Raw genomic sequence first — 23,624 nt, 5'->3', positions numbered from 1 at the left:
ATAAAACTGCTTCTCTTAGCAATGGGTTTTGTCACAGTGATTGACAGGATGATTTTAATTAGTTCTTAAGAAAAAATAAAAGAAAAACAATAGTATGTTTGTTCTTTGCCAGAATGCCCCTGGCTAGATCATAATCTTTGGACAATTGAAAATGTTGTGTCTCAACCCAGGGTTTGTGATAGATTTCAGATTTAATTATTTTGACAAGCATTCAAATTCTCAATTTCAGTTTCTCGGTTTATACACTGCTGATTATGAGGATAGAAATCAGCCTTTAATGACCATAAAGCATAGATTATCTGATTGACAACATTATACTTAGGAAATACAATTTTTAAAAAGCCAGGATATTTTCAAGCATATAAAAAACAGTGTTAATAGTAATGATTTTTTTTCCAAAATGTATCAAAGGTAATAAATGATTTTAACAGAAGAGAATGCATGAGGTACCTTTTCACTCTTGATGTGTAAGTACTCTAAAATCCTTGGAAGTTTATTATGACTCATGGAGCAACATAGGAGTATACTTTATATGCAGTATGTGCTAATTACATCAAATTCCCTAGACGGAGACATCACAGTGGTTAAAGCTCCTGCCACCCAAGCATGAGTATGAGAGATCAGTTCATATTCTTGCAAGACACTTAAATTTCAGGTGGCTACCTAAAATTACAGTCCCAGAAGAGCAAGACAAATGATCTGCTAGCCACAATAAGCTAGAAAATGAGACTAGACTTTTGGCAAACTCTAGGCGTCATTGATTACTCTCCTTCACAAATGGGGTTTAAGAATTTTTATGAATGATTCCAAACACTACATTCATGTGCACACCTATGTATATATGCAGGCATTTGACCAGTACACACTCACAAAGCCAAAAAATAAAATGCACTAGATTAGTGTATATATAAGAAATGAAATAAAGTATCTAATATTATGAAGAAAATAATTGCCGATTTTGCTTTTGTTTTCTTTTAAAAGTAAATGAACTTTTTAGTTAAACTTGTTTTCAAAATAGAAATTGAATATAATTGCTGAATCTAATATATTGCATGAAAATTTGGATGACAATAAAAATAGCAACTTATTTCTCCCCAAGTTCTGAATTAGGCAAAGTAATGAAGATAGGCTGATCAAATAAACTGATATGTCAAGTGAAATAAATGAGAGAATGCACCAGTCCCCAAATACTGAGGACCTGGTGGTTATCATTACCCATTATTATAACTGAAATCTTTAGTTATAAGTATTAAATTTCTCAAGTTAGAACTCTGTGACTGATTGAGTGGAATGAGGTCAGTTTGGGGTAGAGGCAACCTGCTTAGGAATGACTTTTGCTGCCAGTCACATGACAACAAAGCTGTTTTTAAAACAGTGCTATGAGTTTAGTGATGTGAATTTTAAAGCTTAATTACGCATAATCGGTACTCTGCAACTCATTGCTTCAATCTTCTTGAAGAAAATGCACAGCTCCTGGAGTTGTTGACTAAGTTGGTATTTGAAATAATTATGTGTTATTTTCAGTTCAGTGATGGATGGTATATTTTAAACGCTCTTGAAGTTGATTTTTTAATGGGTAAATGTAATGATATAGCTTTCACATTATAAAGCTCTCCAAAACTCACAATATGCATAAAGCGAAGATTTAAAGACTCTAACCTATATTTTTGAAGACTTGGAAGAGAAACTTGAATTCAAATGAGAAGTAAAACATTTATTCATGATTCAGGTAACTAAAAAGTTCATGTGCAATCTGGATGATTTCAACAAATTATGTAAAAAATGAAATAATTTCAGTTTATTTGCATGTTAAAATTAGATATCAATTGAACTTATTAAAGATGTGAGAAAATTTAAAATAAAATAAAATAAAATGGAAACATGCACAATAAAATGAACTATAGTACATAGAGATTACTTTAACTTTGTTGAGAATATGGAAAAAACTACTTTCATATCATGTTAAAACTAATGTTATTAAAGACAAGAGTCACATCTGCATAAAGAAATCTAGAAAATGGATCACATGTAAATATTGACAAATATTTAATTTTTATTGAATTGGCATAGAATACTAACTCTATGTGAAAAATATAATCCTAATCTTCCATCCTATAGAGGCAACATCATACATAACTGACTAAATATAGCTTTTATTTCCAAGAATATTAAAATTACTGCACAAAATTTTAAGCACAGTATAATTTATATTTCAAAGCAAATATGAAGTTTTTCCCCAAATTTTATAATTCTAATGAACTAACATTGAAAAGTTTTAAAGTTTAAAATACATTTTTAGGCTGGGCTTTGGTGATGCATGTCTTTATTCCCAGCACTTGGGAGGAAGAGGCATGTGGATCTCTATGAGTTCAAGGCTAGTCTAGTCTACAGAGTGAGTTCCAGGACAGTCAGGGCTATACAGAGAAACCCTGTCTTTAAAAAAAAAAACAAAACAAAAACAAAAACAAAAAAGTTGTATAAATAACTATGATAATGATTAAAAACCGTTAAAAACAATTTTCAATTTTTCTGTAAAAGAAAAAATATTTTGAAGGAGATTTCCTAGCCTATACTTTGAAAATAATGTTATAAAATAGGTTTATGTTTAGTCATTGGTGGTGTTATATTATAATATGTTTATTCATAAGTTGAAACAATCTAGTTGATCTCTTTATCTTTGAATCCAAAACAGTAGACTAATTTAACACTTTCTTGTGTTTTGAAAAATATAAACCTAGTGATTTTTGGACAAGATTTGTTATCAGATTCTGGGAGACCCTGCCAACTTTAACAGGGTTGGAGAAGGAATGAGAGATCAGTGAGGATGAAACTGAGGAAGAGAAAAGTGAGAAAGAAGATAAAGACAGTGACAAGAATTTTAAGACTTAAGATATGGAGACAGATGAGGATGACAGAGTCAAAGATAAGGAAAAGAAAGCCAAGAAGATTAAGGAGAAAGACATTTTTAGAAAGATTTGAGTAAGAGTAGGACAATGTGGAACAGAAACCCTGCTGAATTCAATAAGGAATACGGTCAAATCTATTATAGCATGACTGAAGATGGGCAAGAGCAGTTGGCAGTCAAGGAGCTTGTTGTATAAACTGGAGAGGTTTGCAGAAAGTTCTAGGGATGGTATGGAAGACCTTTCCCAATTGTTCAGTGGCTGAGAACTGAAAGCTAAATTATCTTGTGACTATATTGACTGTGAACTACTCAGAGAGACTTGTGCTTCACAGAATCCAGGTGGTGGCCATGACAGCAATGGTTCTGACTGGAGGTTTACTTCTCAGGAATAACATTCTAAGGTGACTTGGTATTAGGGCTGTTTTCTCTGGAGCTTCCCATAGATTCTACTCTATTCCTACGACTCAGGGGTATGACATTGTTTCAGTGTTAGATGTTTGAAAATGGGACTTGAGGTAATCTTGTGAAAGAGTACTTCTTGTTTTTGTTTTTCTGGTTTGTTACTTTTTGAGGATGTCTCTATAGAATGTCACTTTGAATTCAGGATATTACTCTTCATTGCTTGGCAAGCTTTTTTTGAGTCTTTTAAGAATAAAAAAAGTAAGACAAACTGCATGGCCCTTAATAGTCATCATGGACAAACTGATGAGTTGATATCTGTGTACCTCTTGGAAATGTTCCAACAGAGCAAAATTTTGAGAGTCATCATCAAAGACATTGTGAAGACCTGTGAGCCCTTCTTTGAGTTGGCAGTAGACAAAGAGAGGTATAGGAAATTCTATGAGGTGTTCTCTAAGCTTGAAATCTATGAAGATTCCACTACTGTAGGCACCTCTCTAAGCTCCTCCAGTATCATACATTTCAGTCATGAATTCCTGGCAGAGTATATGTCTTGCATGAAGGAGAAACAGAAGTCCACCTACTTTGTCACTGGTCAGAGCAAAGAGCAGGTGGCCAACTCTGCCCATGTTGTGCATGTGAAGAAGCTGGGCTTTGCTGTGGTATGTGTGTGTGTGACTGAGTTAGCTGATTAGCACCACATGCAACAGCTCAAGGAGTTTGATGGAGAGAGCCTGGTCTCAGTGACCAACGATGGCCTACATCTATCAGAGAATGAGAAGGAAAGAAGAAAACAGAGGAGAGTAAAGCAAAATACAAAAATCTTTACAACCTCATGTGGAGTAGCTTGTATAAGAAAGTTGTCCTTGAATTCCTGAAAACTCAACCTCTAGAGTAGCTGTGGTTAGTAATCTGCCAGTTGTTAAACACTATGTTTAAATTATCCAGAGTTTAGACAGCCAATGTGGAGAGGATCATGAAGACAGAGGCACTTCAAGACAACTCTAAAATGGGCTATATCAGTCCTGCCCCACTCCATTATAGAGAGTCTGCCCTGAAAGGTTTGAGTGTGCAAGAAAGACAAAACTGTCAAGGACATGGTAACATTACTGTTTGCAACTGCTCTGGTCTCCTTTGGTTTCTTCCTTGAGAATCCCCAGACCCACTCCAATTGCACCTATGACATGATCAAACAAGGCTGGATGAGGTAAGATACTTGAGATACAGGTGGCAAGTCATGAACCAGTCTGGGCTCTTGGTCACACTTATCGCCATCTGGCTCAAATCTCATGTTGTTCATTTTAGTTATCTATGAAGATGAAGGCAGGGGAGCATGGTGCTGCTGTTCCTGATGTGATCTCCAACTTGAAGGTGATGAGTGTGCCTGTACATGGAAGCAGTGCATTAGAAATGCCCCTGGAAACCCAGGCCCTCTGGAGTTTCCCTGTGCTTTCTTCAGCAGCCTGGACTGGTTCTAACCCACCAAGCTCTCAGTTCACATCTAGATCTTGTATGTCCTGGTGCCACAGAATAGGAGAATAGGAGGGTCGGGGATACTGTTTTTTGTGTTTTGTTGTTGTTTATTTTGTTTTGAAGTTAAAATAATGCAAAATGAGGAAGATGAAATTTTATAAAAAATAAATAATGGCAAGCTATATTTTAACTTTTATTTTAATTATTTCTTTTACTTTTGATATTATAATATGGCTTCTTCTTACCACTCTTTCACTAAATCTCAGGCACATCATTCCTTGCTCTATTTCAAATTCAATGGACTCTTTTTTATTGTTGTTACATGCATATATGTACATATATATATATATATTCATAAATGTAATATGCTTTATCCATATAATGGTACTTGAATGTATGTTTTCAGTGCTTATCATTTGCTATTGGATAAACATTGGCATGATTTTCCCTGATAAATTGTAGTTCTTAATAAAATCTTAGGACATGGAAAACTGAGAAGAAGAGCTAAAGGGAAAATGTTTAGGGATATAATAGAGGTAGTGATGTTAAAAGGCTTACAGCATAAAATGTACATTTCTTCATCTATAAAATTAGATATTTTAGAGATTCTCAGTGAATAATAATACTTGAAATATATACTTGAAAGATGCATGAACAAGAGAAGAGAGATGTGCTTGCAAAGGAAGGGAAAATGAGGAGGCAGACAGCAGCTGGCTGAGATGAACACAAGGGCAGAGAGGTCTTAGGAACAACCAAAATTTCTGATACCCTCAATTTGACTTGTGAAAAACTCTGAAAAGATTAATTTCTGTTGTTGAAAGTAGTACATGCTGTTTTGTTATGACAATTCTTCAAAACCAGGAGAGTAGTGACAATTTCTGTTACACTCTTTTCCTGTGATGGCACTGTTGGGAATGTGTACTGTGGATGAAATTACTTGTATCTTGCGAACTGGAGGATGCTTAAGTTAAAACTAATCAAATTGCCAATTCTATCTGAAAAGTAGGGTGATGAGTCATAAGACACAATGAACTCAAATGGTAGTTTCTAGAGTGAATATGCAGAACATAACTTTATATAGCAGAAAAAATGTTAAGCAATTTTATAACATTGATAAAAGAATTGAAAATATTTGTAGGAAGACTGAAATTTATCTCTGTTTATAAAGCCCCATTTTGTAATTCTTCTAGCAAACCATGTTTTAATTACAGGAAGTGATTAATTTTAACAAAATGTCAAATAAAATTTTATTGCTAATTTCTTTTTAATTAACTTTCAGAAACAACCCTGTGTGTGCTGCATACTTTAGATGCTGATTAAAACATTAATCCTGGAATGCTGTGGGCATTAGCTATAGAACATGGGTCTGTTGATACCCTAAGAGTTAGCCATGCTAACAGAATCTAGTAACTAATTGAAAAGTAATGTACCTCAGTGTAACTGTCAATGCTATGAAAAAAAATGACTTGCATAATCTAACATGGATCATTTTAAAACTCACTACTATATGTTATAAGGACTTGTGTGGCTTTGAATTGGCTTACATGAAGTAATTGATTCTGTTCTTTTAAATTTAAATTTAAAATTTCTCTGGTAGCACAGAGAATTCCCACATCTGCCCTTCAAATCCATCTAGGCTATTGCCATCCTCTTGTATTACTATTGCACACCTGTTACATAGTGATGCACCGCTGCTGTATATCATTAACTAAAATAACAAAATGTGTTGCTCTCATGAAATTCTTTTCCTTTTCTGTTCCAGGCACTGGTCCAAAATTTATTGTACTTAATTGTCATAGTGTTTTAGGCACTTCAGGGTTGAAAAAAACATTCTCACACTACCCTTGTTAATGATACTTGGACAATACTGAGGGAAATTGATCAAGTCGACTGTATAACCCTTCCTTATGAAAACATTTGAATAATCAGTTTTAGAGAGGAACAATATAGTGAAATGAGACTTTCGGCACATCACAGAAGGGTGCATATCATCAACATGATTTGTGAGTGTTAACATGACTATCTTGCCAAAATTGTCTTGGGGGGAGTTTTCAATATAGAATTATTCTTCCAGTTTTGTCTTTACATAGAACGCTTTTTGGATGGAAGTGGCAGTGACTACCTAACACTCAGGTGCAGAGCCATTCTTAAACTTGCTAGCATGTCTGTGTGCAAACCTTTTAAAGGTTCTTCTGCCTCGGAGATTTTTAGCAACTGCAGCATTTATTAATTTAAGCAATCAATTATTTCCATGAATATGCAATCACAAATCTGGTTTTGGCTACAACCTCACACTACTGTGTAATTATTCTCTGGCTCAAATTATTATAGCTTTAAAATTAGCCTTTTTTTCAGCCACCCACTGTCCTCTTTGATGTAGCCCACTCTGTTACCAATTGAAGTTTTATTATTATTATTTTGTATTTCCTCACTTTTTGGTGTTATGAAGTATCCTGGGCTCAGATAATGTGTCCTGACACATTTCTAGTACCACCCAGTGTTTCTAAGTAACTCCACCTTTCAGTGGGCTTCATGTTGGAAGAAATGTTCTTTTTTCTAGGTATGCTTGTTGCTATTATTTTCCCAATGCCCTCCCAGATGACACATAAAGGAAATATTTAAAAGAAGACAAAGTGTTTATATTTATTATTATGGCTTACGCAATCATTTGTATGTATAAAAACATGAACATCTATTTTGTTTCCAGTTCTAATGCCACATCAATCTCTTTAGCCCCCACATTATGGTTCTAGTAATCATAAATGGGCTCTTAGATTATGCATTTAAATTAAATTCACTGCAGTAAACATGTATATAAGTGTCAGGAGTATTTACACAAAGACATGGAGGAGTGTTTAATAAGTAATGTGTAATACCTTTAGATATGGGCCATAGATTCTGGAGTTCATGTCCAAGGATTCTCTTTTCATCACAGTACCTCATTGACTTTCAGTGAAACTTTTCAGATGTTAAAATATAATTATAATTTCTGTCAAATTCTGCATATTAAGAGCCTCAATATGTGAAATGTTCCTCTAGTTTTTTCTTTAAAAATATAATATAAATTGAAATTTCTAGTATACATCTATTTTTACAGATGAATTCTACTCAAAATTTAGGGAATAAATTAAATAAAATATATACTGTCACCTTTAACATGAAACAAGAAAGCATCCCCAATTCATTTCATGAGATCCAGTTAATATAAAATACAAATTACCAAATGACTTCTTGTGGAGATGTGGACAAATATCTGTTCACCTTAGAAAAGGTATCACAACAGATCCATACAGAAGAACTTTATGAATCCTGTACTCTGACATATCTAGGATTGCAAGTAATTTCAGTATTCTATCCCTATGGTCTCCCTCCTTCCTTCTGGAGTATTGCTTGAGTTTGGATGACATATATATATATATATATATATATATTATATATATATATATATATAATTAACCATTTAATCCTAAAAACATTAAAATTCTTAGAAAAAATACAAATATCTCCTGTGAACAGAGGTAGATATTCAACAAAATATGATAAAATATTAATAAAGAATGTACAAAAGGCTTATGAGGTACATAAAGAGGGATTTATTCTAGTCTGCTTTAATATTTATAAATCAGTTCATAAAATCCACATAAACCCATTTAAAGAGGAAAACTGATAGGATATTATCAGTTGATACAGGAAAATAATAATTTGAGGATATCTAGCACAGAGTTGCGATTAAACACATAAAATGAGCAGAAAGAAATTTCTTCAACTTGAGAAAAAATCTACAAGATATTTACCATGAATGTTATAGGTAGCATTTGAAACTAGAAGGCCTCCTTACTAAGGGGATGAAGCAAGGCAGGTGTTTTCTTGCTTGCCACTTTTCCAAAGCATTCTACTAGACACTTTAACAATCAAAGTCCAGGAAAAGGAATAAAAATTAAGTTATAACACAAAATTATAATTCATATAACTCCTAAAATGTTCACTTGAAAATCAATAATTTGGAAAAAAATTTAAAGTTTAGGAAAGTGCAGTGATATTCTTAACATGTAGAAATCATATATCTCAATCCTGGGAAATCTGATTAAATGCCAATGACAGCTCACAAAAATTTGTGGGACAGATGTCCTTGTTGGATGAATGTGCATCTTTTGGGTTTATGCCTAATAGTAGAATTGCTGAATCTTGTGGTAGATTGATTCCCTATTTCCTGAGGAGTACCAATAATGATTTCCAAAGTGGCTGTACACGTTTGCACTCCCACCAGGAGTGGAGGAGTGTTCCCCTTTCTCCACATCCTCTCCAGCATAGGATATCATAGGTGTTTATGATTTTAGCCATTCTAACAAGAGTAAGACAGTATCTCAGAGTTGTTTTGATTTGCATTACCCTGATGGCTAAGGATGTTGAAAATATTCTTATGTGTCTTTCAGCCACTTTGTATTCCTCTATTGAGAATTCTCTATTAAGTTCTGTACCCCACATTTTAATTGGATTATATGGTGTATTGGAAACTACCTTTTTGAGTTCTTTGTAAATTTTGGAGATCAGTCCTCTGTCAGATATGGGGTTGAATATTTTTTCCTATTCTGTGGGCTGCTGTTTTGTCTTGCTGACTGTGTCCTTTGCCTTAAAGAAGCTTCTTAGTTTCAGGAGGTCCCATTTATTAATTGTTGATTTCAATGTCTGTGCAATAGGTGTAATGCTGAGGAAGTGGTCTCCCGTACCAGTTTGTTCAAGGGTACTTCCCACATTCTCTTCTAAGAGGTTCAGTGTGGCTGGATTTATATTGAGATTTTTCACCCATTTGGAGTTAAGTTTTGTGTATGGCTATAGACATGGAACTATCTGCAGTCTTCTACGTGCCAGCAAACAGCTATGTTCATAGCAGCATTATTTGTAATAGTCAGAACCTGGAAGCAACCTAGATACCCCTCAACTAAAGAGTAGATACAGAAAATGTGGTACATTTACACAATGGAGTACTACTCAGCTGGAAAAAAAACAGCAATTGAATCTTGAAATTTTCAGGCAAATGGATGGAACTAGAAGAAACCATCCTGAGAGAGGTAACCCAGTCACAAAAAGACAAACATGGTAGGTACTCACTCATATATGGATTTCACACATAGAGCAAAGGATTACCAGCCTACAATCCATACCACTAGAGAAGTTAGGCAACAAGGAGGACTCTAAGACATACTTTGTCCCCTGTCGAAGGGTTGAAGGGCAAAGGGACAAGATCTCCTGAGAAAATTGGAAGCATGGAGGGAGGGGATAGGGAGCTAGGAGAATGAGAAGAGAAGATGAGGGGTAAGTAGGACATGAGGGAGCAGGAAGTTTGTGTAGGGGGAAGAATAGAGGACAGCAACATAAGAGATACCATGAGAGGGAGTCAGTATAGTGTTATAAAGAAATCAGGCACTAGATAAATGTCCAGAGATCTACAAGGATGACAGCAACTAACGATCTAAGTGGCAATGGAGAGTCTATATTAAATGCCCTCCCCTGATAATGAGATTGATGACTAACTTACATGCCATCCTAAGCCCTCATCCAGCAGATGATGGAAGTAGCAGACAGCCACAGCTAAACACTGAACTGAACTGGAATCCAGTTGCAGCGAAGGAATGATGAGCAAAAGGGTGAAGACCAGGCTGCTGTATCCCACAGAAATAACTGACCTGAATAAGGGGGAGCTCATGGCCCCCAGACTGACCACTGTGAAACCAGCATGAAAATGATCTAGACCCCATGAATGTGTCAGTGTGGAGGCCTCAGAAATCTACAGGGCCTCTTGTAGTAGTTCAGTACTTATCCCTAGCATAGGAATGGACTTTGGGAGCCCATTTCACATAAAGGGATACCTCCTCAGCCTAGACAAACAGGGGAGGGCCTAGGCCCTAACTCAAAGTATACGACAGATTCTGAAGACCCCTATGGAAGGCCTCACCCTCCCTGGGGAGCACAAAGGGTATGAGATAGGTAGACCAGGTGCTAGTTGTTAGGGGAGAGGAACTAGGATTGACATGTAAAACAATCTTGTTTCTAATTTAAATTAAAAAATGGAGAAAAAAAACTGTGTGGGAACTGACAAAAATTAAAATGATCTCAACTGTATTAGCCAGCAGAGAACTGCGGATGAAGCAAAAATATTTACTATTGAGTACATACTGTGATGCCTTAAATTTAAAATTCTCAAAATACTAATTGTAGATGGCATCCATATTCAGAGGGCTTGGTTCAGTCCAATAGAATTTAGAAATCAGCCCTCTGTTGGGTGTGAGGTTGTTGAAGATCCTTTCCCATTCTGTAGGCTGCTGTTTTGTTCTGTTTACAGTGTACTTTGTCTTACAGAAACTTTTCAGTTTCATGAGATCCCAATTATGAATTGTTGATCTTAGCACCTGTGCTATTGGCATTCTGTTCAGAAACTGTCTCCTGTTCCAGTGCATTTGAGATTATCTCCCACTTTCTCTCCTATCAGCCTCAATGTATCAGGATTTATATTGAGGTGTTAGATCCACCTGTACTTGAGGTTTTGCAGGGTAATAAATATGGATCTATTTGCCTTTGCTCACATGCCAACTTCCAGGAAGACCTTTGGTGAAGATTCTTTCTTTTTTCTATTGTATAATTTCAGCTTTTTTGTAAAAAATCAAGTGTCTATAGGTGTGTGCATTAATCCACATGTCTGTTTTATGTCAATACCACGCGTTTTTTGTTGTTGTTGTTTTGTTTTTTGTTTTTTGTTTTTTTCTATATCTCTGCAGCATAGCTTGAATGTTCATAAATGCCAATGTTCTTTTACTGTCCTGCTTTAACTATCCTGGATTTCTGGTTTTTCCACATGAAGTTGAGTATTATTGTTTCAAGATCTGTAAGCTAAGATTTGTCAGCTAAGCACTGAGCTGAACTCCTGGAATCTGGTTGTAGACAGGGAGGAGTGAGGAGCAAAGGGGTCAAGACCATGTTGGGGAAACCCACAGAAACAGCTGACCTGAACAAGTGGGAGCTCGGGGATGCCAGACTGGCAGCTGGGGAACCTGCATAAGACTGAACTAGGTGCCTAAACATGGATATCAGTTGTGGGGCTTGGGCAGTCTATAGAGCTGCTAGCATGGGAACCAGTATTTATCACTCCTTTGTGAACTGGCATTTTGGAGCCCATTTCCTATGGAGAGATACTACCTCAGCCTAGATACAGAGGAAAGGGCCTTGGTCTTGCCCCAACTGATGTGACAGACTTTGACATCCCTCATGTGAGGCCTCATCCTCTCTGTGGAGTAGATCATGGGTGGGATGGGGAGATGGTAGGGGAAATGGAGGTTTGGAGGGAGAGGGAACTGGGATAGGTATGTAGAATAAGATTGTAATTTAAGTAAAAGCAAATAATTTAAAAGAATTATGTTTGAGCCAGGCATTGGTGGCACACACCTTTAATCCCAGCACTCAGGAGGCAGAGGCAGGCAGATCTTTGGGAGTTCGGGGTCAGCCTGGTCTCCAGAGTGAGTGCCAGGATAAGCTCCAAAGCTATACAGAGAAACCCTGTCCTGAAACCATCCCCCACAAAAAAATAGAATTGTGTTGGGATTTTAGTGGGAATTGCATTTTATCTGTAGAGTGCTTTTGGTAAGATAGTCATTTTTTACTGTTTTTCTTCCTGATTCTTGAGTTCAGAAGTTCTTTTCCATCTTCTGAAATATACTCTACTTTCTTTGTTAAAAGACTTGAAATTCTTGTCCTACAGGTCTTTCAATTGCTTGGTTACAGTTGCACCAAGATATTTTTATATTATTTGAGGTTATTGAGAAGTGTGTTGATTCTGTGATTTCTTTCTCAATCTTTGGTCATTTGTATATAGTAGTGCTACTGATTTTTTGAGTTAATTTTATATCAAGCCACTTGGTTACAGGTCTTATCAGCTTTAGGAGTTCCCTGATAGAGATTTCAGGGTTGCTTATGTATACTATCATATCATCTGCAAATGATGATACCTTGACTTCTTCCATTCCAATTTTTAGTTCCCTTTAGTTGTCTTACTGCTCTAGTTACAACTCAAGTTCTGTACTTAATAGGTTTGGAGAGAATGGACAGCCTTGACTTCTTCATAATTTTAGTGAAAATGCTTTGAGTTTCTAGCCATTTAATTTGATGTTAGCAATCTGCTTGCTGTATATTGCTTTTATTATGTTATGTATGTCTCTTGTATCCCTGATCTTTCCAAGACTTTTCTCATGAAGGGGTGTTAGACTGTATACAATGGTTTTACCATATTTAATTTGAGAATCATTTGGGTTTTATTTTTTTCTTTCCATTTGTTTATCATAAAGGGGTGTTGAGACTTTTTGGCACCTAAGGAGGTGTCATGTGCTTTTGTTATTTTCTCTTTCAGTTTGTTTATATGGTAGGTTACATTGAAAGATTTTTGTATGCTGCATGTCTTGGATGAAGTCTACTTGATCATGGTGGATGATCTTTTTGATGTGTTCATAATTTAAGTTTACCAATAGTTGATCCAGTATTTTTGTGTCAATGTACATGAAGGAAATTGGTCTGTTATTCTCTTTCTTTGTTGAGTCTTTTGTCTGGTTTGGATATCACAGAGACTGTGGCCTCATAAAATGAACCTGTGATAATGGGGGCCTGTTTGAATATTCTTTTCAGAACACAGAATGCCACAGATTATTTTTTGTTCTACTTACTGAATGCAAACCTAGACAAGCCAAAACTATTACATTATTTAGTTATAATATCCTCAGAAAAACAGGAGACTGAAAGAATAAGAAATCTATTCATTTCTAGATATATTGCTGCTTTTTTGTTTTCTAAGAATGCCTTGATTTTTTTAAAAACTTTTTAATTCATTCTTTGTGGAGTTTGTATCATGCATCCCAATCCAATTCATCTCCTCATCCTTTAGCATTCACCCTCTGGCCCTGCAACTTTCCCACCAAAACAAACAAACAAAAAAGATAAAACTTAAAGAAAGTGAATGAAAGAAACAAATCTCATTTTGAATTCCTCAGTGTGACAGTGAGTCACATAGTGTATACTTTAGTCCAAACTTCTCTGCTTATAAGTGTTTATTAAAATGAGCCATTGGTATGGTTCCAGGCCCTCACTGGGACTTTTCTTGGACTTCCTGCTGTTGGCCTATGTCATGAAATTGCTCTTCATCTATAGTACTGGTCGTTCATGCACTTCAACAGATCATAGATGCGGTGGATGTTAGGGAGAAGCAAAATTCATAGCCCTGGTTCTGGGCCAGGGTGCTAATTTGATTGGTCTCCCATATTCTCATCACCAGGATGAGCTCTTCAGGATCACCCTGGCTAGCTTACCTTATGCAGCAAGCTTCATGAGCTATGGCTAGTTCTTCTGCTCTCACACTGTCAGGCAGACTCACTCAAACCTAGCACCTACACCTCCAGGTTCAGCTGTACCAAGTTGCCCAGGACATAAATGGGGTCCACTCTCACAAGTGCTGCAGCTGGTGAGGGACAGGACCAGTTCTCCATCTGTCATGTCCTTGAGTCCAGCTCTCCTGCCTGCCATAAAAAAGGGGGTGGGGCCATCTCTCTCACTTTCATGGTCTTAGGCCAGGCTCACTAGCACATTCATCACCAGGGTCAGCTCTACTGTGTTTCCCAGGCTAGGCACACTACCTGTTCTCTAGAATGCTTCAGCCTGGTAAGGGTCAGGACCAGTTCCTCCTAGTACTCAGGTGAAGGATGGGTCCAGTTCTGTGCAGCCCTATCCTCCAGGCCTTTAGTGGTAACAGGAAACACAGACATCAACACATTCTGTGACATATCCTAATTATTTATATTATACAAACTTTTAACAATACATAAAGTGATTTCATCATACATTCAGTGGGATCAAAAGGGGAAATTTACCTAAATAAATGTGGCACAAAGTGATAGTCAAGTAGACTAGGTACATTAAAGACAAGTTTCTTATAAACGAGAAATCCTATCTAATACAACTTGCCATTTACAAAAAGAAATCCATTATTTAGCTTCTATTTGCTGACCTACAGAGAACTATACAGGTTGCTCTTACAGAAAGAGGAAGGATTTATTGTTACTCACCTTGAGTGTCACAAGATAAAGTGCTCTATTAGGCTCTATGTACACTAGTGTGCCACTTTGATTTTTATTAAAAACCACTCTGACAGTCCTCAGGGTTTACTAGGATTGAAGAAGTGAAAAATATGTTGCCTGTGCTTTTGTTAGTAGGGGGCAGAGACAACTGGGCACCAAACTCTACATGTTATACTCTCAGGATTTCCATTGTTCTACAGAGAACCCTAGCCACTGGTCTCTTAAGATAAAAGGTAACATTTTAAGATATATTTCATATGGCCTTTTAATGCATGTAGTAAAATTAATATAGCTATGTACCCAGAGAGATTCTTTTAAATGATATATTTTGCTTTTCATATACATTACTGAACCATGTAATGATTGCTTATTATGTACCAATTGTGTACATTGGTTTGGAAACCATGTTAAAAAAAAAACACAAATGAAACTATAGTAGGTTAAACAAAGTACTTTGATAGACTCATTGTGTAGAATTCATATCTGGCATACTTCAAAGCAACACATCTCAAGAATGTGTAATTATGAGAAATGCAAAATGGTTTAGTTTGGAATGTATTTTATGATTAGGAAAATAAAATGTAAAACTCCTCCACTTAAAGTGAGTTATGTTTATGTGTTAAAACATTAATCAGAAGCAAGCCCCTGGATCTGGTACAGCAATCTCTTCCTGCCATCAGCAATAAGCTAAAATAATTCTATATTTAAGTGCTCTAGCATCCTTCTTCATTCTGCAATGATGCTGAAATGCCACTTAACTCTCTGAAACCTCTCAGGCAAGCTGAAGACCCAAGATCAGACCAAACTGAAGGGGAAACTATTCACTAATATTTACTACGCTACTAGCTATGACCTGTGAAAGAGGGTATCATGAAAGAGCATAGAGAAGCTGTTTTTCATTCCCTGCTACAATCTCTCCTTTGATATTCTATGATCCTATTAAAACACTTCTGCTCTAGAGCATGGATATCCTGGTTACTAAATGTGTACTTTCTACACTAAGTCTTTGGAGTTACACATGGAAACTGGAAAACAATAGTACTATAGATGGATGTGATTATTTTTTGATTCAGCTGTATTAAGATTGTAAAAAACTAAGGCCACATTTATGTGTGGTGGCCATTTCTGTACTCCCAGCACTCACTCTGTAGCCATGAGCTGAGCTACATAGGAAATTCCACACCAGCGTGTCTACAGGTCCATACCACATCTAATGGAATAGAAAGCAAACAAATGCAATTCAAGGTTAGAGTCTGGAAAGCATTGGTGAAAAACATGCATCTCTTGGCTGCATTTCACTACTTAAAACAAATCTCAATTCTGACATATAAAGCACATGGGATTTGGTCTTTTGGACATGCTAGAAGCCACACCAATTAATGTTTACCTGTATGGTTGTCTGAATAAAGACAGAACTTATAGATATGCTAATGTGGATGAGAGAAAGCTGAGGAGGCCTCAACCCTGCACAAAGAACTACAAGCAACAAAGGATAATGAAAGCTGGAGAAATATTCTTTTCCAGGAAGTGGACAACAATTGGCTATATAATACGAAATGGTCAGATCTGAACTCATACATTTGAGTAACAGTAAAGACTTAGCAGGCTGCATTTAAAGGAATATATATAGGGGTATAAATATATGGATATAAATACACACACATATGTAACTGCACTTAAAGAAAAAGATGCCATGAATTACAAAGACAGCAAGTGGGAATTACATGGGAGGGCTTTGAAGGTGGAAAAGGGAAAGGAAGAGGGAAAAGGAAGGGGAAAAAGGAAGTGGGAAATGATATAATTATAGTATAATCTCAAAACTATTTTTAAAATCAACAACAAAAATAAAGTGATCAATGATTTAGGAAAGACAGCCTGTAATTGCACTAAGATCACAAATTAACTTTTCTGTGAATTTTGTCATTGCCTTCAGAAAAATAGCTTTGAATGACTCTTTAATTCAGAAATCTAGAAACATTTCATTCCTCTAGTCATGTTGCAGTTGAGAAAATTCAGAAGTGTTATCTAAAAGCTGTGGGACAATTGCCAAATCCTGAACAAATTAGTTGACAGCACTGTTTATATCAAGACAAAAAATTGATGTTTAATAGGTACCAGTGGAATTATTTAGCATTTAAAATTTTTTCTGTAGTTTTTATTATTTTTAATTTTCAATGTTCTAGTTAAAATATAAATATGTTACTTTCTCCTTTATTTCCCCTCTCTGAAGTTCCTCCTAATCCATTTCCTTGAGCTCTTTTCACATTCTCATCTCTCAGATTGATAGCCTCTTTTTCTTTGACAATTTTGTTATGCATTAATACACACACACACAACACACACACACACACACACACACACACACACACACACACACACAACACACACCTACTTGTAAGTATGCCCAAATATATAAATACAAATTACTGAGTTGTATATACATATAAGCAGTTTCAGAGATGAACACATTTTATTCTATATCTAGGTGTCTCATCCCTGGGAGAGGCTAATTCTCCCTCTTCCAGCAGTAAATAGTTGTCTATAGCCCTTTTTCTGTTGACAAGACCCCATGAAGTTCTGCTTTCCATATTAGCCATTTTTGATATTGCCATTTTTATGGTCTTGGTTATGCAACTATTTCTAGACAGACTATTTAACAGCAAAATTCTTGATATTGTGGCTCTTAACTTCTTTCTGCCTCTTCTGTGATGTTCCCTGAGTCATAGATTCTGGAGATGTGATGGTGATGTATCAGTTGAGTCTAGGTTCCTCATGAACCTTTGATCTCCAACCTGTATCCAGCTGTGATTTTCAGTGATGTGGTCTCCATCTGTTGAAACAAGATGCTTCCTTATTGAATAGTGGTAGCTACCTTCTCTGTGTGAGACATCATAAGCAGTAGAATGTAGGGAGGAATTATAATAGTATAGCAAAATGGTTGTCTTAATTAGGGTTTCTATTTCTGTTAAAAAACACCATCACCAAAATGCACTTGTAGAATAAAGGGTTTATTTGGCTCATAATTTGGAATTCCTGCTCATCACTGAAGCAAGTCAGGACAGGAATTCCAACAGAACCAGATCCCAGAGGCAGGAACTGATGCAGAGCCATGGAGGGGTAGTGCTTATTGGCTTTCTTCCCATGGCTTACTCATCTGCTTTCTTACAGAGTCTAGGACCAGCAACCCAGGAATGGCACCACCTTCCATAAGCTGGACATTCTTCCCATTGATAACTAATTGAAAAAAAATGCCTTGCAGCTGGATCTCTTGGAGGCATTTCCTCAAATGAGGCTCCTTTCTCTCAGATGATTCTAGCTTGTGTCAAGTTAAGACATAAAACCAGCTTGTACAGTGGTAACTGTAGATTCTTTTCTATGGCACATGGCCACTCTAGCACTTCAAAACTGTCATTAATGTTATATCCTCATAAATTTCCTCCCCTTAATGTTTAGGAATATTTGTATAAGAGAAGGTGGAGAGATTTTAAGTTCCTGAGGTGGTGGATGACTCCAAGAAAACAGTGTCTTCCAGACCGCAGCAAGAATGATGCATATAAGAACTCAGAGAATCTATGGCAGCTTGCATGAAGCTTGCACAGGTTCAACTAGATGGGCTCCCAGTATTGAGAGGAGGAAGTGGACATGGGCTCAAATCTCCAACCAATAACTTATTTATAATCACTACCTGCTAGCAATGGAAAGTTAGTTTTCTCCAATTGTGTCTCACTGAGTATATTAACCACACTTCAGGCTAGATCCCATGTTCTCCACTAGGGGTAAATCCCAATGTAACTCTATGGTATTTTTATAGACATTTTTTCTCATTTTGCTTTGTTTGGACATCTGTAGTCTTGTTAGTCTTTATCTCGTATAATTTGTTTTTGGTTTTAGTTGGGTTTTTTTGTAGATTTGTATATGTGCTTTTTGTATTGTTTTAGAGAGAGAGCCCAAGGTTCATTAGGTAGGATTGGACAGAAGTTTTGGGAGGGTTGAGAGAGGACAAAAGGGTAATGAGATAAAAAAAAGAAAACAAAATGAAACCCCTTTCTAGAATTTTATTGCACTATTCAACATATATCACATTTTCTCCCAACATGAGTGTCATGCCCATAGTCACAGAGAGCCATGGTATTTTATATAGTTAGAGTTCATGCAAAAATGTTTATACAACTATTACTTTTTATTTCTTTTTTTATGTAAGTCAAAGTATCTTCAACAAAAAAAATAAGTGACACACTGGAAGACAAATGTCACACAAATTCAATTTTATGTGTAACCTAGAAATGATGAACTTATGGGAACAGAGAGCAGAATTGTGGCTATTGGGCTTCAATGTGGGTCTTTTAACAATGGGGAAACAATTGGTTTAAGGATATAAAACTGCAGTTGGACAAGAGGCATGGACTCTGTGAAGTCTTGAGGTCTACTGAGAGCATGATAAATATGGTTGATAACAATATGCTATATTTTAAAAGTTGTGAGATAATATACTTTAAGTGTTCTCAAAACAAAAATGATGAATGTGTGATATAACATATTAATTGGTTTAATTTAGCCATGCCATTGTGAACATACTGTATCCTGTATCATAATTGTGCATGACTTTATTTATTAGCTAAATAAACAAATGAAAAAAAAGAAAGATCACTTGTTTTCCAAATAATTTATCTAAATCTCTATAAAAATATGTTCTCCAAAGTGGAATGTTAACCACTTTTTCTGTGTTCAGGCATTTCCATAGTTCTGAGAACTGGAAGAAAAATTTGCTGAACAATGTTTGCTGTTGGATAACCCTTTTTATGCAGTGAATATGTTTTATTGTCATTGGTTAATAAAACACCTGATTTGGCCTATGGCAATACAGGATAGAGGTAGGAAATCCAAGTAGAGATACAGGAGAAGAGGGGCAGAGTGGCAGAGTCTGGGTGAAGTAGATGGAACACTATTTTCTTCTTTTATTTGATATTTTAAAATAATTGCACAATTTTCCCTTTGCTTACATTTCACAAAATCCTTCCTTTTATCTTTTTGTTCTCTTTCAAATTGTGTTTTCTTCACTACTTTTTGTTATTTGTATATATGTATATTTATGTTTCTAAATATTACCTCCTCAGTCTATATAATGTTTGTGTGTGTATGTTTACAGAGCTATTTTGATATTGGATAACCAGTTGGTGTGCTCATTTTTGGAAAAATTTTTTTTCTCACTCTCAACCCCTCAACCATCCTTGGTTGTTTATAGTTTTCTTTTGTGTGTGTGTGTGTGTGTGTGTGTGTGTGTGTGTGTGTGTGTGTATGTGTGTGTAAGACTAAGGCCTCATGGACATTCTCCCATCCGCTTTAACATGTTCATTGGTGCCATGCTTATTTAGTTTATGATGGGGTAATCATGTTGCTGGGATTCAGTGGGTGTAGATTTTGTCATTACTAGGAGACATAATCTCACAGCAAACTGATGAACTGCTTCTTACAATTTTTCCATCTCAGGGAACATTGCAGGAGATGAGGAGCAAAGATGCATTCAAACCTTTAAAAACATAACAAATACAAACAGCAAGTTTTTATTGATGATTTGGTTTCCAATTTGATATTTAAAACACATTAAACTATAGAAACTACTGGGAAGCAAAAGTAATTATGAGTGTTTAAAAATCAATTAACACTTGAAAAATTATGTGACATAACTTTGTGAGAATTTTCGATTGGATTTGTGCAAAATAAATGATTTTGTTTAAAATATTATAAAAAATGATCTCAGGAAAAATATTCTTTTGAAATCATGAAAAAAATTTACTTAACTGGAGATTGATCTTTAAGGCATCAATTTTGTGGATAACAGTAAAATATATAAAAGTTAATCAAAATAAACCTTCAGAAATTACAATAAAAAGAGCAACAGTTTCAGAGAATAAATATAACACAAATAGAGATTAGTTTCTGCAATCCCATCATTAGTTTAGATAAAATAGAAGAAGAAGTTTAAATTAGGTATTAGAAGTATTTATAATTTCAGATAATAACTTTACATGATATTCTGATCATAAGATGGGAGAGAGGATGTTACATGAAAATATTTGTGTAACTAGGACTCAAAAATTGAATACTCATTTACCTGGAGATATCTATGAATGACTCAAAGTATATAGTCTGTTCTAGCACCAATGATTAATTTTGCACAGGCCATAATACAAATGTGCCTCAGCATTTTCGTCTGTAGTCACTAGATCTTTTATTGTTCTCTCAATTATATTTATTAATATCTAGATTGCTATTTTTATAATAGTTGATGCTATTTCCTGTTTTTAGTGTGGTTCAGAACTTAATAGGAAAAGCAGGGAATTTTTGTTGCTAAAATTATAAAATTATAGAAAAATGAATAAACATAATCTGTCAACAAAATAACATCCTCTTAATTTTTCAAGGGTTTGTTCACATTGTTGACAAACTGACAGCAGCAGTACCAAAATAAGGAGTAGACAGAAGAGAGTGAATGGCATGTTCCAGGGCACTTACAACCTTCTAACTAACAATAAGCATGATGAACATGATGGCTTGCATAGCAAGGGATTTTCAAAAACATTTTGAGTTGTTCACACTCATATTATCCAGTTGATTAAGGCAATTTGCATAATTTAGAGGTAATTTCTTTCTGAAAGTCATGATAAAGTGCTCTGATTGCAGTGTGCCAAGCTCTTCAAATGTGCAACTTTTTCAAAGGACTCTGCAAATGAGCACACACAAATAAGGTGATGTCTAAACCTTCAAAAGTTTTTAAAGTCTGTATGTATTTTTTATCCCTTTAGTCTTTTCTTCCTTGTTTGTTTAAAACAAAAATGCTCCTGCAACTAAGTTTCTTTAAGTAATTTGTTTCTTTTTTATGCTTTTGTTGTACTAAACTTGAACATAAAACTCAATGATCTCCACCTCCTCTTATTCATGTGATTGTGTTGTCTTCTCTGAAGTATGGTCTAGAGTTTGATTAAGTAATTAATTTAAAATAAATGCAATATGGTAAACTTATGGCTTCTTCATTGCCTAGTTATGGTAAATAAAAGCATATACAGTTGAAGTTTTTACTCTATTTATTAGATTCTTTTGAAACGAATTGCATATTGTGTTTAGTCTCATGGAAGGATTCATAAAACAATTTAGTATTATTACAAATTATTATTACAAATACTGAAAGCATCAAAGCATTGTTCATATCAAGTGGTCTGGGATTGAAATATATACATACTAGTAATAATTTCAGGTGAAGCAACGTAATTGCAGCAATCCATTTTAAATAAGTATATACTTAATATTGCCATAGATACCTTTTATCTATTTAATTCAGTAGAATTTTCTCAGGCAATGAGTTTGTCTTTGGCTTACATAAAAGTAGATAAACATATCTTCAATGAAATAGTCAGCAAATATGAATTTCATGCTAAATTAATGGCAACTATGCCATATTCTGTAACTACAAAAGAAACCTTTGCAGTACATGTTCATTTAACCAATCTTTTTAAGGACTTTTGGGACAGGTAACCCTACACAAATGTTGAGAGTTGGTGGTTAGAAAATAAGAATGGCAGATACATGCACTGAAGCTTAGAGAATTTCTACTGAATATAGGAGGCTAATACATTCACAATAAACTTTATGGCAGAATAAGTGCGATTTAAAGCAAGACATGTTAGTTTCCTGTGGTTATAGGATATTAGCACTAATGTAATACCTTTTAGGTTAATATAAGCTTCTAACTTATAAAATAATATGTATTGAATTAACAGACTTTTTTAATTATCAAGTTGTATGGCATATGTTAATAAAGAACATTTTACCCCACATCTATTTCTTTGTAATTAAGTAAAATGTTAATTTATTTTGATTGAGAATGAAAACTTTCTCATTGTTCTGTTAGTATTTATTAATTTTTAAGACTGAACAGGTATTTGAAACTGACAGGGAACAAAACTGTAATGTTCTATGGAATTTGTGAAATTCTTATAATAAAATTATAAAACTTTTTATTTTGTTTAAAGTAAAACATATTATTTATTACATTATTGTAAGAGAAATGGAAGTTGAATGATTGGCATCATTAATAAAAAATAAAGGTAAAGGATTCATTTTGACTATGTTCAAATGCAATGAAAAATTTTAGATACTTTCCTTTTCACAATTTTTGTTTTGTTTCACTTCTTCTATGATTCATTTTGATAAAATTTTTGATTAATTCTTTGAGAATTTTATATAATGCATTTTGATCTTATTCCTCCCCAAATCTTCTTCTTAATCCATTCCAGATCTATTCTAAAACTTTATACTCTCAATCTAGTGTCCTCACTTTTAAATTTTAAATAAAACTAACTCTAATCTGTTCTGTACACATACATGTGAGTGTAGTTCTAAATACTGAACCATGATGAACTAAAAAATAGGATCTACAAATTAAAGAAAGCTTATTCTCCCTCTCTCAGAAGTCATCTACTATTCATAGTTCCTCAGTTAGGGGTGGACATTTTTTAATTCACAGTTGTTACAGTCAGAGCTTCTGAATCATCAATTGTAAAAGTTTGTATTTGTGGCTGCATCCATCACCCACTCCAGACTTAGAAACCCCATATGTTTCTCCAGTCTAGACTGGTGACTATCCTTGACCACCAATTCTTATTTTTTCTACAGCTGGGTCTTACAGATAGTACCCCAGCATAATTTGGCCTCTGCTTAGGCCAAAATCAAACTCCACACTT

The 23,624-nt window shown here is 35.1% G+C and overlaps 1 pseudogene; it reads left to right on the top strand.

The window, feature by feature from the left end:
- Positions 1–3,579: 3,579 nt before the first annotated feature.
- Positions 3,580–4,515, top strand: LOC113833518 (annotated as a pseudogene).
- Positions 4,516–23,624: the final 19,109 nt, after the last annotated feature.

This window comes from Cricetulus griseus, chromosome 2, assembly GCF_003668045.3.
Source record: "Cricetulus griseus strain 17A/GY chromosome 2, alternate assembly CriGri-PICRH-1.0, whole genome shotgun sequence".
NCBI classification, from domain to species: Eukaryota; Metazoa; Chordata; class Mammalia; order Rodentia; family Cricetidae; genus Cricetulus; species Cricetulus griseus.
Note: the sequence above shows the minus strand (reverse complement) of the source record. Positions and strands in the feature narration are given on the sequence as shown.